Consider the following 18,804-nt stretch of genomic DNA (forward strand, 5'->3'; position numbering starts at 1 on the left):
TGATTAGACTGGGCAGCCATTAGCAGCTGTGAGAATAAAAATTTAATGTAGCTCAACCTCTAAACTCGAATGGACCACAGGGTAAAATATGACACCATTACCATTATATTAATTTATTTTGAAGAAGCAAGTGAACAAAATTTTATGATGATGATCAAAACAACCCAGTGCTACTTCACATTAAAAGTGTACCAAAGACACAAAGTTTCACTCCTAGCACACACAACTTTTACTTCCAGATAATCCCAGTGATGAACAGTAACAGTAATGGGTCTTAAATAGACTGTGTACACTGTATTCTCAGTGCGTTCAAATCAAAACTAAAATCGGACTTTCTCAAAAGCAAATGTAATGCCTTGTTTTTTTTTCTTTATAAACCTTTGCACTAAATGTGCATCAGAAAAACATTTTATCTAGAAGTCAATGTCATTATGCAGGTAATGATAGTCAAGAGTTTTGTATCTCCAACTAATGTGTAACTTGTTCATTATTAGAGGTGGACTTAAAGGTGGTGGTGTTTAAAGAATCACAGAATTGCATTACACTGACATTATAGCACGCGATTAGTGTGTAGCAAGTCATTTAGTTAATAAATATTCACTGAAATAACTCATTAACCTGAATGAACTGACTGCTGCCCACAGTAGATGGCAGTACAAGACTAAACAACAGGGTTTGATGGCACTGTGGCCTACCCTGGGTGTGTGTCTGTGTGTGTTTGCCTCTATTGCCCTGTCTAAAACTCTGTGCTTCTCTCTGCCACTCTGTACATTTCCTCTAGGCTTTCTCTCTGTCTGGCACACTAGTTTCACATGTCTTTATGTGTTTTGCTTCCTGTCTCAGATTCTGTTCAGGACACACGAGCCCACACACCAAAATCTAGTTATCGGTCTCTCCTCTTTCTTGTAAAAGCTGATACTGGTCTTTGAAGGGAATATGAAAGAATACTTTGAGATAAGTGGTGATAACCGCCTGCCACTATCTCAAAGAAATCACAGGATCAAATGTCATGGCGAATTTATATTATTTTCAGTTATAAAAAACCATTTCTGCGCTACAATTATTACCCCAAATTTGACTGTTTTACTGGTTGCACAGTTGACAAGGTACTGCCAATCAAGACTTTACATCTGCACACTCTACCATCTCTTTGAAGTGTCAGATCTCATGTTATAAAACTACATTCCTGAAAAGATTGTCATTATTAAAAAGGACTTTTTTTTTTTTTTTTTTGGTCTTCTTCTGGTAACTCACAACAAACCAGTAACAACTGTTTTCCCAGAGGGATAAGTGACACATTACATGCACTATGTTGTCTGTGTTCATTTTAGGCTGCTAATTTTATCTGCAAATGAGCAACCATGATTTAATATGACTCAAGGCTTACTGAAGGTTATTTAGTAGACACACAGGCGTGATGCTCTAATTGGGAAAGACACGATTTTAAGTTAGTGAGGAAACAAGCTGTGAAAGAAATTTGGTATTAGTGCATCATGAGAGGTTAATTTAGTTGCAGTGTGAGGGAGTTGCCTAGCTGTTAAAAGGACACTCTTTCCTTTGAAAAAATAACCAGCCTGCTGGACTGAACCAGGTTACAATAGCTCATTTGAGCCAACCTAGTGAATTATTATTGTGTACACTTTTTTTTATGAAGTCATAATAAATGTGCATTTAATCTTATTTATTTATTTTTGACCTAAATATAGCTTCCTGTAATCTTGCTGTCAACCAGACTAAGTTAATGGCTTTGATCAGAGATGCTATTAAGCAAACTGAAATCTTTTGAAAAAGCCGATTTGTTTAAAGAAAATATTCTTTGCATGTTGCCATGACTTTTTTTTGTTTCTTTTTTTGTTCTGTGTCTGCTGTTTATTAATAAAAGGGTGGGGGTGGTGGTATTAATATTTGAATCTACTTTGGGTTTGAGTTTTCTGTTTTTTCTCGGTTTACATATTACTTTGTAATTTACTTTACTTTAGATGGTAGTTAAGGAGCCTCCACACTGGAAGTGAGGATCACTAGAAGTGACGTGGCGATGATAACCTACAAAGTCAGCAAGGTGCACAGATTTTTTCTATGTTCAGCTCTTGTGTTTGGAGATTCTGTGAGGCTGGATTATGAAAAATATTAACTACATTGAGCAAAAGGCTGGATGACAGAACCAAATGTTTTAAGCCAGGAATTTACAAAAATGGGTCCAGACAACTGTTTTCCAAATGCATTCATTTGATCAGATCATACAGTTGCTAACTAAACGTCAGTGAAGTCTGTAATACTGATTCCTGTTAGATAGTTTTTATAACAAGCAAAACATGCAGTGCAAAAACACATTCATGGAAATAATTTTACTTCCACTTACTGCTGAAGAGTCAACCCTCAGTGACCCTGTCATCCCAGCTACTTTCTCATCCAGACTTATTTGGCCTCTGCTTTTGTTATTATTGCTAATGTTACAGTTATAATTGTTGAATCACAGCCTTCATTTTTCTTAACATCTCCATTCCCACAAGATCACATGAAGTGGTAAATTGCTTCCTCTGCCAAAACAGTTTTAATATCCTGTAGTGTCTATTTTCGCATTATTTTCAAGTCTTTTTCTTTCTATGCTTAAATTTTGAGAAAACAGAATTTATGTGCATGATGCAAACAGTTTCTAACAGGTTAACAGACATTATTAGTCAGTTTGATGCTTCTTTAACTGCTGTGCAACCTCTCTGCTTGACATCATGGTGAAATCAAAAGAAAGATCTCACACAAGTCTAGTTCATTCTTTGAAGTCATTTTGAAATGTTTGAAGGTATGTTATTCATCTGCACACACAATAATATGCAAACATAAACACAACTCGATCATACGGCCATCACGTAAGTCAGGAAGGAGACATAATCTGTCTCCTACAGATGAAAGTAAATTCCAGAATCACACCAAAGAAACACATGAAGATGTTGGAAGAAATGGGCAGAAAAAAAAATAAATCTGTATTCACAGTAAAATACAGGCTACTCAGTAAGGACGAAGCCACTTATGTTCTGACATAGAAAGGCCAGACTTAGGTTAAAGATGACCTACTTTTAGACACATACACTACATATAGAGAAAATCTCAGTATGCTTAGTTCTTCAGATGAGCTGACAGTTTATCTATAGTAAGGAAAATGAAGGATAGATTATTTTTTCTTTTCTTTGTTGCACACTAGTTTCCAAAACATGAATGTGCACTGAAAAAGGGTTAACAGCAGAATTTCTTATGTAAATTCAACCGCAGCAAGCAAAGTACAATATGACACCATCAGTGTTTGCTAGGCTTAACTGACACTGATCTTTCATAAATACAGCTAACTGTCAAAACAAGAACATCCCAAATGATTAAATTTAAGCTGCACAGTTTCTTGTTTGGAAGATGAAATTGGATGACAAGTAAAAATGTAATGCTTTAACTTGACTACGTGTGTAAAGATACAGGATTTGGTTCATAGATGTTTGGGCCACCTAGTTAGAGTGGGCAGGCCTGTTCACTTTAAAACATGACTGGATCTGGAACAAAAAACAAACTTCTATATTCAAACGTATTTCTAGCGTGCTCCACACATGAAACATCTTTAAAACCTCACAGCTTTTTATTTACTCAGCTATTATTCTGACCAACTGAAGGACTGGAAAGACTCCAAATGCAAAACAGCTTCATTTTAATTTGTTGTTTGGGATAACATATTGCAGATACAGATACTGTGTGTTTATTCAATATACTCTTTTCTCAAGCTGGGGTGTTGATGGTTACCACAGCTGTTGAATGAAACTGGACTGGAACATATGAGAGGAGGTGGGAGTAATATTTCATCCATGCAATATGCTGGAAGTTAAAGTCTGAATACTTTGAGATTAGAAAGAGCAGATTTCTCCAGCTGGCTAAACGATGTCTGGTGAAGAGCTTTCATTCCAGTGGTTAGAGTCTAAAAAGACCAGACAGAAATATGTTTAACATATGTTAAATAAAAATGCTTGCAATTTGAGGTGCTTGATGAAAATTTGAAGTGCTGTGTGAGGGGATATTGGTCTGTTTACTCATTCTGTCTGGCATCATTCAGTCATTTTAAATATTTTGCAATGTAAAAACATCTGATTATCACATGAATACAACAGGCCACATAAAGGGAGGGAGAGACATAAAGATAGACATACTGAAGAAACAAGGATAGTCATTCCAGCCAAGCAGAGATTTTAAAAAATGAAATCTTTTTTTACAGGGTTTTGAGAAAGGCCTTTGTCGTGAGACACCATCAAGAGAATTGAAAGTGTCCTTACGAGGCACAAAAAATCAATTTCATCCTGCCATGGTCTCTGTAAATGTGGCTTTGTGTAATAAATGATTGTGTGTAATACAAATACTGCCCTAAGAGGATGGTTATTTGTAAGGATAGGAAAATATGTGGATGTCTTCTAGACTATTGGGTATTTTTAAAGTATAGTAGAATAGGGAGCACAAAAGATGGAAGTTGTGTAACTTTTTTCCACCCATCACCAAAAATGAAATGTATTACATCACATATCTCAGCTCTTCAGGGAAGTGTAGTTGCGTAGTCTGCTACAAAGTATCTATGGTTCTCAGGAGAAATCAAAGGCAAATTGCTGAAGGTAATTTGACCAGAGTAAACTGCGGTCACTGGTAACAGCAAACGCCATTGCGTAAAATGCAGAGAAAGAGATTACTGATTAAGAGGAGACAGTTGTCAAAAAGCTGCCAGTCTCATTGCTGTCATATAGTCAAGGAAAAGAAATAGGCTTTTGATTTTGTGGATGTATTAGACCCTGTCTTTGCAAAGTTGTTCTTTTGTTTTTTTTTTTGTTTGTTTTTTTTATCAGGAATCCAGTATCCTGAATGAGAACAGAAATGATCTATTTAGGACAGCTGTGTAGCTCACATCCTTTTCGTGTTATTCTTTGCATATAATGTTTTTCTACAAAGACAGAAATGTTTTCAAAAGTTTTGATGTATTACATAAGGTGAGTATCATGTGAGAGACATATGTTGAGAAGAGTTTCAAAGTCAAGCAATCCTGCATTGAAGTCCATGGAAGCTTAATGAAACACTGTGGATGTTCTCCCCAATAGAGCGAGTCAAGATCTAAAAAAGGGAAAAATACAGTTTAATTTTCAGTGGGAGTATATTCAGTTCTTAGAAGACTCCACCCCAACTTACTCTTAAATGACACTCCCACACTTGTGACATGCTATCTTCAACTGGTGATGTGGGTGTTGGACCACGTTTTGCTCATTATTTAAAGGAATTCCACACAAGACTTTTTGATGGTTTTAGGTTTGGCTCAGCATGTTTTTTTTTTGCTTTAGTAAAGCAGCATGCAATTACGCTACACCATGAACACTGGACTGGACTGCAGGACTTCATTCACCTGATGGTTCAAAAACAAAGAACCTATACATTTTAAGATAAAAACAGTCACATCAACCTTTCTTTTTTGCTTATTATTTTCAAACATTTGAAAATCACGATCTTGTCAAATCTGAAATGGGGGGGAAATTAGTTATGTTGTTGATCCTTTTTTTACATCTTTATAAAATCAAGAGTGGATTTTCAAATCTTCTGTGTAGTCAGGTCATACTTGGCTTAATGTATTCACTCATTTTTATAGTGATGTCGAGATATCAGAGTATTTGTGCGATCATGCACTGAATAGTGTTTCTTGGAATGTTGTCCAAAGGGCACTAAATGGTTAAAAGAACAAAAATAATCACCCAGCCACATGCTATTAATCCAAATACAACAGTGTCAAGGGGCTCTATCGTTACAAAATCGAGACTGTGCTTTTTATTGTTGTGTGCTTATATACCGGGACAGTGAACAAAATTGACTTTGTTAGAAAACATGTTCAGTAACTCACCTCTCTGACTCCACAGCATGAGGTATTGACTATAGCACAGTATGAAAGTAGAAGGCAAAAGACAGAAGAGATGGACAGGAAGCGAGATTTAATTTTTCTTTTTTGAGGGCATGCGCCTGTCTTTCTTCTCTGCTGCTTTGAGTTCTGTGCTCATGATTCTTTGAAGTAGGAAAAATTCTCGCTTGCTCTTTTGTTTCAAAGAAACTCTATTAGAGAAGGAAAGTCAAAATCCAATGTCCCCTTGAACAGGCCCCAGGTGAGAGATGATCACTTAAGTCCCTAAATGCCAAGAGTCCTAGTATATTTTAATTAGCCTCAATTCTTGGTAGAGATACTATATTTACTTACATTTTGTCCTTGTAAGATGAGAGCACTGATGTGTTTTTAATTTACCTACATCTACTACGTTTGGTCCCTGGTGGGCATGAGGTAATATGACCATCTTGGTGTACACAACAAGAAGTTTATTTAGTTTGTTAAAGTGTCTAGTTAGAAAGATGGAAATCCATGTCCCATTGATATTGTTTTTCAGTCTCTGTATCAGTTTAACAGTAAAAGATGACTTTTTTGTTTTACTGAAATAAAACTTTCAAGAATTTTAAGATACTGTGGTATGCTTTAAATTGATTAAAGTATACTGGCTTCTGCAAATATACAGACTTGAGGAAACAAGATTTTGGGGGGCTGACAGAAACAGAAGCATAGTTTTAGTGAGTTTATGTCTGAATGTATCAACTTTCGAATTCTTACGATATGCAATGCAGTCTTAACTTGTTTCAAATATGTAGTCTAAGAGTACATACATGATCAGCCCTACATGTCACATCTACAGTTCGTAAGTGTATATATCATTTTCTGGTTCTACTTCAACCCAAATGACCCCCAATAACTACTGTACAAAAAAAATCAATTCTCCCTGTGACCCTAAAGCATGTCAGAGGAGGAATCACAGTACTGATTAATTTTGAAAAAACCCACAGACCAGACTAAATAGCAAAAATTCTGCCTGTAAAAGAAAAAAAAATACTTGTAAACACTATAATAACAATAAGCATTATCTATATTCCTAATCTAACAAAAACTTGCTTAAGTGACTTTACATAAAATAGCATGACCTCCACTTTTTGTGTCTCAACTCCATCCTTCTTTTCCACAGTCATGAATAATCAAAATGTAGTGTCAAAATTTTCATGCAGGATCTAAGCTCCAGTCCTACAAAGGAAAAGAGAACTTTGAAGCTTTCAGGGCTAATACCTGTGAGCATGCTCTAGCTGATGGACAACAACTGGTGCATTGCCAAAATATTCTGGGTGGAGTTCTTAGAGTTCAAGTGCACTTAAATCATTTGAAGGAACTCAGTATGATTTAACCCTTTAAGACCTACCATAGAACCAAGTCCGCCAGAGCTTATATTATATTTTTACATGCTGTGGAGCCATTTTTGGGAGCATTTCAAGTTGCTATACATCAATACAACCATTATAGCCCAAATTTTAATAATATGTATGCATTAAGTGCATAGCACTTGCATAAATTGCAAAGAAGTGCAATAAACTACAAAAAAATTGAAAATCTTTTTTGATTTTTTTAACATATATTTCTAGTTAGAGAAATTTAAGAGGCTTATCCCTCAAAACTGTAAATACAAAAAAGTTGCACAAACTAGTTTCCCACCACAAAAACTTATTTTGAGTGTCTTCATAGTTTTATTTTTGAAATACACCAATTTTCATATACTGCAGGAAAGACGAAAATAAATATTATAATGCAAATTTGCAAGATAACAGCATATACATCAAAATAAACTATTTCCAGCAGTGCAATATGAGTCCTCAGCATCCCAGAAACAACACAGAAAGTCATAAAGTCAAACATAACTTTTAAAAACACCAGTATAGGCTCATGAGGCCTTGATGGTAAAAAACTACATTTCCGCAAAATGACGTCACTTCCGGTTTCGGCCAGGTCATGGCGGACATGCGACGCTGATGGACATAGGAAGTGTTATGAACAGCTGATCGGATCGGCAAAGCGTGTTTCTGGAATATTATGTTTTTGTTGCTGCAAGCGCTTTTTATGCAATTTTTGCAAAGCTATATGTAGAAGGAAACTGTGACCTAGGACAAGTTGATGGCATAAGATGTAAGTACAACTCCTCCGGTTTCATATGCAAAAAAAATTATTGCGCTAGCTTACGTGATTGCAGTGCTACCGGGATTTTAAAATAGTTACGCAAAATGGAGCGTGTCCGCTCCGACCGGCTTTAAAGGGTTAATGAAGTACAGAGTTTGCGTTTTTTTTTGTTTTTTTTTTAAATAAATAAATAATAATTGTCAATTATACAGAGAATGATGAAGCAGCGTAAAGTCCAACACTGGTAGGAAGTAGAACATGGCCCCCAGATTCTAGACACAGGCGGTGACAGAGATGATTGTATCACAGAGCATACTAAGGGCTTCTAGAACAAAGAAGAAGCTTGGCAGCCATGTTGAAATGATTCTATTATTTTGAAATGATTCTATTATTTTGTAGCCACATTCTTAATGAATGTGACAGAGCTGTTACAACACTTGGTCCAGATGTCAACATGAACCACGTTTTTGTTTGTCACATGAAAACACTTAACAAAGGCTAGGCTAATTTGTGTTATAGACACAGTACATAAAGAAAAGCTTAAAAGGTACACTTAGCTATATATTATCCAAGCTATATAACTGCTTATAATAAGCACAGAAGTATGTTGGCCATCACACAGCTGAAATGTTGTTGTTGTTGTTATTATTATTATTATTATTATTATTTTAAATCCGCTCCCATCCATCAATGCATTATGATTAGCTAATGTGTTTCACAGTTTGACTGTTGATTGGCTCTTTGGGACCAGTGAGGTCATCTTGTGCATTTCAGAATTCTCCAGTATATTCTCTCCTCCTTATAAAAAGGATTGTGGGCATATCTGAGGGCTGTTTATATTGAACTGAACATAAATTAGTTAAAATGGTCAAATCTTAGCTGATATTACATTTTCTCTTATATATATCTTTGTCATGATTCACTCGAATACACGTACAGTCATGCACACACGATGTATGTAGTCCATAAAGTACACAACGAGACCACAACCGGACTTTCAATCCCATAAACTCCCACACTAGGGGTCAACGTGTGCGACCTGCGAATAATGGGGTTATGGCCCCTGCAGCCACTGTGGAGAACTCATCACATGGGCTCTGAACTAAGTGCAACTGACAATGCTGGTATTTTCTCTCTGCTCCCTCTACCTTTGTCTCCCAGTCACACACAGACAGCATTTTCACACATTTGCAGCACAAAAACTGACTGTCACATACACATTAGTATGCACATTACACATATGGGCTCACACCAGGCATTTACACAAAGATGTTAAAATTGTGAATGCATGATTACTTGAGTGCATACATACATAGAGGCGCTCTATGCAATTTAGGGTGTGATCCATATACCTGCAGTCTGTTGGGGATGATGTGTGTGCTTGACTGTCATTATCAACATAGCCTCATGCGTATTATTGGCTCGAGAAGGGCAAATCAATCTTTACCCTCTATGAAAAGATTATACAACTCAAAATAAACAAAGTTTTATAGCAGATCTCGCTGCTAGAAAACACCAGCTGTTTATAAAAAGGCCATTCACAAGTGATGTTTCACAGTATGAATAGGTAAGCATTAAAAACAATGTGTTAATTGGCCTTAGTAAGCACACTGAAACATCATTATTATCTTATCACTTTGACATACCATTTAATAGTGTAATATTTAGAGAACATTTTTACAGTAAAAATGGAAAATTATGTGTTCAGTAACATTTTAAAAGCAAAAAAAAAAGATAATTATAAAGATAATTAATTTAATTCAATTTCACTAAAATTTCGCTAAACTGTTCACAAAGAAAACCAAAAATCCTGTCTGTTCATTTTTGAGTAAGGTAAATATTTTGGCCAAATTTATAAAGAAAAAATATTTCAAGGTGTCAAGGACAGACAACCTGAAAACATAAAGCGTCCAGCAAGAACTAACAATGCTGGGATAAATAAAATGCTTGTTGTTCATTTATTTATTTAGTTAGTTCATATAAGACTGAAAACTGGACACTACATCATGCATTTTGCAGAATATTTATTTCATTTATTACATCCTCATCTGTCAGCAGTGTGCAAACAACAAAACATGAAAAACAATGCAAAGCTAAAGATATACAAATCAAAAATGATGCATTTGTTCTGTGTTGCTGATGCCCATGCTAAGTACATTGAGTAACATTAGATACACTTGGCTAGGCTTGCTATAGTGACACTTAATATTTTAAAGTGATTAGATCCATGAGGGAAGTCATGTACTGAATTACAGAGAAATGGGAAGCAACATTTTTTTTTTTTTATGAAACTGTTTCATAATTTATAGCTAAGTTAAATCGTAATGGACAGACTTAAAATTATCAAATTATTTTGTCAATGTTAATCAGTCAAGTCAAATAAGCTGCATTGCTCAGGAGATACTGGGTGGTATACAGGAAGTAGCAGTTTTAAACAGTAAATGGTATCCAGTTACATAATGTTTTTCTACTTTGGGGTTACTTAAAGCACTTCTCAGTATGCACGCAAACACCAATGAAAATCTACTTCACTGCATGCTTCGGCGGTTTATATTTTTTTAAAATGCTAGATTGTGTAATTTTGGTTATAAAGTTTCAGTGAAACAACACTATCTTTAGAATACACTGTAGAGGGAAAAAAAAAGTTGGTTTTTGTCTTCTACCTGACAGATGTGGCAAGAAACCATAGCAGAAGGGTGGGGCTGCAGAAAGATCTGCAAAAGAGCGGAAGAGAGAGAGTAAAATGACAGAAGAAGGAAGAGAGCTGCTGTGGAAATCCTCTTCATGTCTGATATGGAAGTGTTGTGATGTTCCACATTGTAAAACCTCACCTAGACGCAACATCTCCCCAGGGCTTCATGTGTCTGCTCTTTTCTGACAGTCTGTTGATCTATTTCTGTGCTTCCACCTGTCTTCTTTTTTTTCTCTCGCTCTGTTGTGTCTAGATGGTTAGACTTACAAAGTCAGAATTATGCTCGGAAATAAAGATTTAGCAAGAAAATTAAGATTCATTAATCTACAGTAATTGTTATTTTCTGTCACAAAGCAGAATGTATGTAATACTAAGCTCTATGCCAATTTAGGCTCTATTACTGATTTATTAACTTGCATAGCTGAGAGTTTCAGATGGTCTGCTAGTTTGTTTTTCATTTTGCCTGACATGAAACATTTCAGATTGTATTTTCTTTTTATAGTACATAAAAGTAACAATTGTCATGTCTCTCTTTAAATATGTAAATCGCAGCTTGTTGTAAAACCAGGCTATACAGAGTTGAAACCCTAAGCATTGTCAGACCTAAACTAGAGACATAACACTGAGATAATGTCTAGTATGTGTGTTTACTGTTCAAAATAAAACTCTTTTGATGTTTGTGGTACTGAAGCTTTGCTAGCTGAGTGCATTCCAGCAAACTTTTATCTTACCTCAGACGAGTTGATGTCAACGACCAGTGTATGTTCCACTTCAGTCAGGCATGGCAAACTGTAGGACACAAATCTTGATGCGTTCTCAATAATCCAGGTAAGGAAGTCCCAGAAAATTGATTCCATTCATCTGGATGCAGGATTTTTAGTGCAAGAAACTTTTCATGGCCACAACCCATATTCAGTTGCCAAGAGTACCATTCACAGAGATCTCTATGTACTCAGGGCCATGAGAGCCCTCTGAATAGTATTCATGGCCAATGATCAATGATTCATGACAGTTTGCACATTTATGATCATAAAAGCTTGTGGCTCATTGTTATGGTAACTAATGCTAATACTAGTTTTGGTTGTTATGCATCTGTACTCTTTATAAGGTTGGGGAAGCCTGCAGTCAGCTGGACTGAAGAAGTAACTTGGATAAATGATGATGTTTCTCCCACTAAAAACACTCTGTCCAAATGAACAGAATTAAATGTGTATATCAGTTTGAAATAACATACAGTGGCATGAAAAAGCCGTGATGCCGGGAGATACTGCAATGCATAGATTTAGTTCTTGTGCACATAGCATACACGTATAGTGGTCTTCTTCCACACTTATTCTCTGTCTGTACCTCTCCCTAATTAGCTCCTCCTCCTTTTTCCTTCTCTCAGCACCTCTTGCCAGTATCACAGTTCTGCTTCTGAATGAGTGTACAAACAATTAAGTAGAGCTCAAAGAGCTTTTCTTGGGAATTGCACTTTTGTGTCTACTTAGAATAGAAATACACACTAAGCTACTACTACTACTACTGATGATGATGATGATAATAATGCAGGTATAACAGAAATAATTGAGGTACAGCAGGCTCTCTAATGGTGATGGCAACATGGCTCTGTCATTTAGATCCAGGTCGTACTGTAAATTCAGTGTGATTGCGAGTTGCTGCTATATCTAACCCCTGGATTTGCTTCTGTTTCATCTTACTGAATGCCTCAACACCTTTAAAGGTAACTGCAATATTTTCATCCTAAATTAACTAAACAGAAAATGGCAATTTTCATAAACTCCGTCTTCCGTCTTCCTCTATCATGCCTGGTCCATTCATTTTGGAGGTACTTTATCCATTAGCTACCGATGGATAAAGTTCCTGGAACAATAGCTGCCTCAGTAAATTTCATTTAATTTTAATTCAGTTTCATTTCTATAGCGCCAAATCACAGCAGCAGTTGCCTCAAGGTGCTTTATATTGTATTGTACCCTACAATAATACACAGAAAATGGAGAAAAACATTGTTCCAATGATACCTGAAAGTTGATATACAAATAAACTAAAAGTAGGATTACATTTCAGGAATTTTAGGTATTGAAAGGTATTGGATGTGATGTAATCCTTAACTGGCATGTTGTGGGCCCACTTACTCACTGCAAATCGATACAAAGTTTACCTGAGGGATCTTTGTTTTTTTTCTTGGGGGAAACTTTTCTATCCTATTAGGTATTTTTAAAAAAAGGTCTTGGCAATTTGTCAGAATTCAAACCTAGCTACAATTTTTGTTCCCAGTCATTGCAAAAACAAAATATTATGTCAAGATTTTTACTTTTTTGATTATGTATGTTACATCCCGTGAGGCTGTGGGAGTGTGTGGGTGGGGTGTTTGCCCGCTCTCCCCGCCTCCTCCTCTCTTGCCACTCCTACCCCCTCTGTCTCTCTCACTCTCCTCTCTCCCCAGGACACAGCTGCTTTTGATTAGCCTCGTTTGCCACCTGACTCCAGTCAGCAATCACCTCTGAGGCTATTTAAACTGGGGATGAGCTGTGAGCAGGGTGGTTTTTTCCCTCTGTGGCGCTACATGGTTTTGTGCTAGGTTTTGGACAGACAGCCTCCTTCTGACTAGTGAGTAGACGGGCTTGTGGGCCCTGAGAGTGTCTCCCCGCTGTGAGGAGTAGGGTAGGAAGTGTGGGAAGTGCCTCCGTTTTTTGTTTAGTAGTCTTCTTGTCTTTTGTTGCTGCGAGTGTTTCCTTTGTTTCTTTGGCATTATTGGTAAAACGGCGTTGCCGGCTCTTTAAGTTAATGTCGTTTGTAATAAACCTATATCATTTGTAATAAAACTATATTAATACAGAACAACTGTCTGTTTTCCTTTTCACTCTGTTTCCAGACTCATTTGTTACTGGTCCCCTCACTCGCATGCCTAGACCCCTTCGGGGGGAACGTAACAATGTATTTGCTACAGAGATTTCTGTGTTATAAGTTGCTCTTTTCCTGTACAACAGTGCACTTCAAATCAAATTTACTTGCTGTTTAGAGCAGTTTGAACCAACTGAGCCTGAAGTCTACAATAACTATCTAGAAGTAAAACTGTCAGGATTTTGTAGTTGAATAAATTTAAGTAGTATTGGTGTGGAGTATTGCCTGAAGCTGTCTTTGTCTGTGGATTGCTGCTACCTTGGCCTCTCTTCAACCTTGTGGTGGCAGGCTGGCAGGCATCAGTGGTTTCCCCTGTAAGATGGCCTAGAATGCCTTTTTATGCCCAGTTCAATTCATTTGAATTTCTTTTTTTAGTATTTGAAGTTGTTTAGAACCACAGTCTCTATTTCACCTTGACAGCTGTTTGGTCAAAATGTTTTTATCTGACAAAATTTTCATCATTAGGAAAAGTCGCCATAAATTTTCATGAATGGAAAAGTGATCTAAGTAGCTTGGAAGTCGCTTTTCTTTCCAAGCTCCTTAGATTACCATGACCTGGATGACTGAGAACCTTCACAGACAAGTGGAAAAGTGCTTTAAAATAGCCTTTCAGGATAACTCCATTATTTTTGACAGCGGGACGAGCAGACTACATCTACATGTGGCAACCTGACAGTGACAGCTAGCTTAATTGTTCACTCTGTGGCTGCACTTTCTTGAAACAGATGGTGTAAAAGTGGAGTGTAAACTTTGTGGCAGTTTGTGTGTTACAATCTAATCTAACAAGAATTTATATTGTAGTGAGACTTACTGTAATGCATGTTTTCCTGTACTGACTTTTCTAAATTAGAAAATGTTAAAAATGGCAGAAGAGCAGCTTTTTAATGTCTGTTTATAATTCAGGCTAAAAAGGCTAGCAGGCAGAGTGTACCTCTACACTGTAGCAGATTAAGTTCATCAAGAGAAAAATCCCCCATGCATGCACGCCACTGGTCAAGGCTTTCTTTGGTTGAAAACAGCCCTAGACGTATTAGGCTGGATTCTCTGACACCATCAGCAAATGAGGGATTATCTTTAGGAAGAATTGAGTTCGATCTCTCCAGTAAGGCTTCATGGACCCGTAGAATCAACACCAAAACACTATGAAGTAGTTTTATGTGCACATGGTGACCTAACAACATAAGGCTCTTCATGTTGGCTTTTCCTTTAATTTATCACACATCTGTGCTTCATCTTCTGTAAACAGCTGGAAGCTTTGGGGCTAAATACTGCGTAACCTTGAGGAGTTTGATGCCAGTGTATGTCTTCACCCCCGCAGTGAGAATAATTTAACGGATTCCCCCGGAGCACATTAGCAATGCGTGGTGGGTCAGTTCGTTTGACCCAAGCTGTCAGACTAGCAGCATGTGGCAAAGAACCAGAGGAAAAACTCTCAGAGCGAAAACGACAAACAGCAGACAAGAGTGATCTTTTCATCTTGGCACAGAAAACCGAAAGAGCAAAGGAGAGACCGCAGACTGAGAGAACAGAGATGGCACGAAAAAACAATCTGACTGAAGAGCACAGCAAGAAAAAAAAAGTCATCCTCATCTTTTTATGAAGGGGAGAATGGAGGAAAAGAGAGACAGATGAGTACTGGCATCATAACAGTATGGCCCATGAAAGGCACGAATCGGACTGCAAACAGACAGATTTCATCGAAGCTTCCAAAGCCCAACAAAAGTGGAGAGAAAACAAGAGGGAAACGAAAGGAGTGTCAGAAAAAGAGAAACTGCAGTAAACAGAAACAGTTCACTTTCCTATTTCCTGTAAAGGAAGTGACGGGAAAGACGAGTTGAAGGAAGAAAAGATGACGAAAGCAAAAGATACAGGAAGAGGGATGAACATATTGAGCAAAGGGAATTTAGATGATCCAAATACTTAGGATGGGGGGAGGATTATTCTTTGCTTACTTGTTACACTGGCTTTGTGAAGGCTCTTAAATTGGCAAAACAAATCCAGCTTACCGAGAGGATGATGGTCAGTCTAAGCATTATCATATCTGAATCTCAGTTCCTGAAAACCAACCTTTTGTACATGGAAGATTTCATCTGAAAGCAACCGTCATTTCCTTTGTTGTTGGAAAGAAAGCAATCAAGCCGCAATCATGGTTACAACACCCCTACTCAAGTCAACCCTTGTAGTGAGACTTACTGTAATGCGTGTTCCATCTGCTGCTGTCTAAATGATGTCCCAGCAGTAATAGTGTTCGCCGTCTGAAGCTCACTGAACCAATCCCGAGAAAATCCCCTTTTTGTCATCGAGTGTTTTGGAAAATACCTCCTAGGCGCAATAAGGGTCGGCCTGCAGCATCATGAGGACGGGAATCAAAATCAGTCAACGTCAAAGGCCCAGTTACATGAGTGAAGTGCTACCATGCTTTTACTGAGAGACTTCTATTAACCAAATCAAGGAGAGATTGTGAGTGAATTGTACTTTTTGGTTGTAATTGTGATGTTGAAGATCTAAAAAAATTAAAAAATGTTTAGTTCAAAAGGATGTGTTGAAACCAGAGCCATGGCTTTTTAAAGACAGCTCACAAAACGTGAAGAAGTTTAACTCAACATGAAAATCACACTATCAAGTGTGGACGGTAAGTATTTATAAATTTTTGAATGGCCACTCATTTATTTAAAAGAGCAATGCATTATTAAATTTTTTTAAAAATTGGCATAGAACCCATTAGCTTATGTGGTGGTAAGGCATCCATCTGTCCCTCCATGGTTCAAAAGAATTACTACACGTCAGATCAGATCTTAGTGAAACTTGCACACAGCGATAACCGAATGGGTTTTAGATAAAAGGTCAGAGCCTTTGACATTTTATGGGTGCATTTCCACTTTCACATGAAATGTGATTTCTTGAGTACTAGTCTAGTTTTCATTTGTTTGCCGTTTGTGCACAAACGGCAAACAAATGAAAACTTTCTTTCTTTACTTCACATATTACAGCAATCTGTGATGTCTGATGAATTGTGATTATTTGTGGAAAAAAAATTGTTCAACAGTGAATATCGACTAGTGTTTTTCCTTTAAACACTCATCTGAATCATCATTTATCATTAGCAAGTACAAACTTGTGCTTGTGGGGCAGGAGCCTACATGCAGTTATTTTACAAAGGGGGGGAAAAACCGTACAGGCATATGATGCAGAGTTGCTAAATCAAGAAAAAATAGTCTTTAAGTTGACAACAACACAGTAAAAATTTCAAGAGTCTGTGTTGTAATTGATAAAGATATTATCTGCCCAAGCCAAGATAGTAGTCTTAACTAAAAAGGAAAAGATAAAAACCCTAAAAAAACAAAAAAAAAAAATCAATGTTTCAAAATTGAAAACTGAATACATCCAATGAGAATATCCCAATGTCTGGGTTTAGCTCTGATCTCTTCCTTACAAAAATATCCTTTGTTCTGGCACAGAAACAGCTGCCTCTCCACATCAAAATGTTGCTTTTTAAATTATTGCATTTCTGTTTCCTGACCATAGAAGTTAGTAAATATAGTCTGGCCTGTCTGAAGCTGCAGATACAAGCTGTTGTTTAATTTATCAATACTATTGCTATTCAGAGTCAGGGTTTGCCTTATCATATTTCCATGCAAACAGCTTTATGCTGTCAAATGACGAGTATTCCTAGCTGACACCATCTAATGCAAGTCAGTAGCTTTCAACACTTTCAGTGATTTAAAGTATCTGGAGTTAATGTGTCTAGGATGACTTCTAAGTAAAGAAAGGTAGCGGATGTTAGAGGAGGCTTTAAAACAATCACTGTTTTTTAAATAACTTTCTGCACTACGTCTCCTGTAAAATTAATTTCCAGCTCTGTGACTGGCATTGTAATGATGATCCTTTCTTTCATTTCACATTGCCCAAGGTTAATAATACAATATGTTATTAAATAGCATTTTAAGCCCCTTAAGTGGAAAAAATGTAACATGAGTGGAAAGTCGATCTTGTTTTGTTTCAAGAAATTGTTCTAAAGTTCATCTCTTGGATGAGGTGCCACTGTATTGCTTGTATCAGTGCTTTTGTTCCAGAGCTGTTCTGTGTATTCTGTTATATCTCTTTTTTTAATCCTTCCTTTTGTAACTTATCTCCTTTTCATCCTCTCACATTATTTGTGTGCATACTCCTGTCTTGCTCTCTGTCTGTGCTTTAATCTACCTGTCAATCATTTTGTCATGCTGCTTCCAAAGTCTCATTTCGCAGATAGAAATCCATTAGCAGAGGGCTGCTCTCCCATTACCTGTGGAATTGCCAGGCTGTCCCTGACAATTAGCTGAAAGATGGGGGACACCAATCTGTAGTGGACATAGCCCTCCAGACACTTGTACACAAGGCTCAGAAAAGCAGGGTTTGTTTTCCATCAAAGGATATTCCCCCAAAACTATTAGGAACAGCTTTTTTGTTTTTCTTTTTTTCTTTTTTTTTTGTATTTCCAAACAAAACAAAACAAACAAACAAAAAAAAAACAACCAAAAAAAGAAATCTTGTGCCAGCTGAGTGATTGCTAATGTGTTCATCTGCACTTGTGCCTACTATGGGCAGCTTCCCCTGTCATACCAGGGTGATTTTAATACCTCATCCATGTGGATTCTGGAGTTAGGGGTGTGGATGCACAGTTTTACTGTCATTACAGAAGACTGTCAACACAAGCAGATTTTATTCTTTCCCCTTTGCATTAAAGGGATTGGTGATAGTTTGTACAGATAACCCAGAAATTTACCTTTTTTTGTTTCTCAGGCTTTTTAACATCACTAAATCAATCTGTCTTAAAGCAAGTTTGTCACTGCATTTGAAATTAGATTATTGTAATCCTGTTACATCTGTTGCTCCCCAACTTTTGGTGTCTATGCTATCCCAGTCTTGTTCTGCCAGCATAACCTTGGATATCAATTTTCTCAGAGCTATGTGTTGATTGCTTGTTTTTTCTGATGTGAGGTGTTGTGTTTTTATGAGATGTTGAGGTCATATTTTACAGCAGCACAATTTAGTTTTTCATCTTGTTCTGCTTTTCCCTTATTGGTTTCATTATACATCTTTGCATTTTCATTCTAGTGTACATCAACAGAGGAAAACAAACAATATGGGGATTTTTGTATACCATTCCTTTACTAAGCATGGTGCTGGGGAGGGGGGAGTG

General features: G+C 37.0%; 1 long non-coding RNA gene across 1 annotated transcript in view; it reads left to right on the top strand.

The window, feature by feature from the left end:
• The window catches only part of LOC113034941 (uncharacterized), a 28,767-nt gene extending 17,367 nt beyond the window's left edge, over window positions 1-11,400 (top strand). The window contains exon 2 of the long non-coding RNA XR_003274265.1: window positions 10,700-11,400. This is a non-coding gene — a long non-coding RNA (uncharacterized LOC113034941). The remainder of the gene's footprint in view (window positions 1-10,699) is intronic.
• The last annotated feature ends 7,404 nt before the right edge of the window (window positions 11,401-18,804 follow it).

Source organism: Astatotilapia calliptera, chromosome 13 (genome assembly GCF_900246225.1).
Source record: "Astatotilapia calliptera chromosome 13, fAstCal1.2, whole genome shotgun sequence".
Taxonomy (NCBI): Eukaryota; Metazoa; Chordata; class Actinopteri; order Cichliformes; family Cichlidae; genus Astatotilapia; species Astatotilapia calliptera.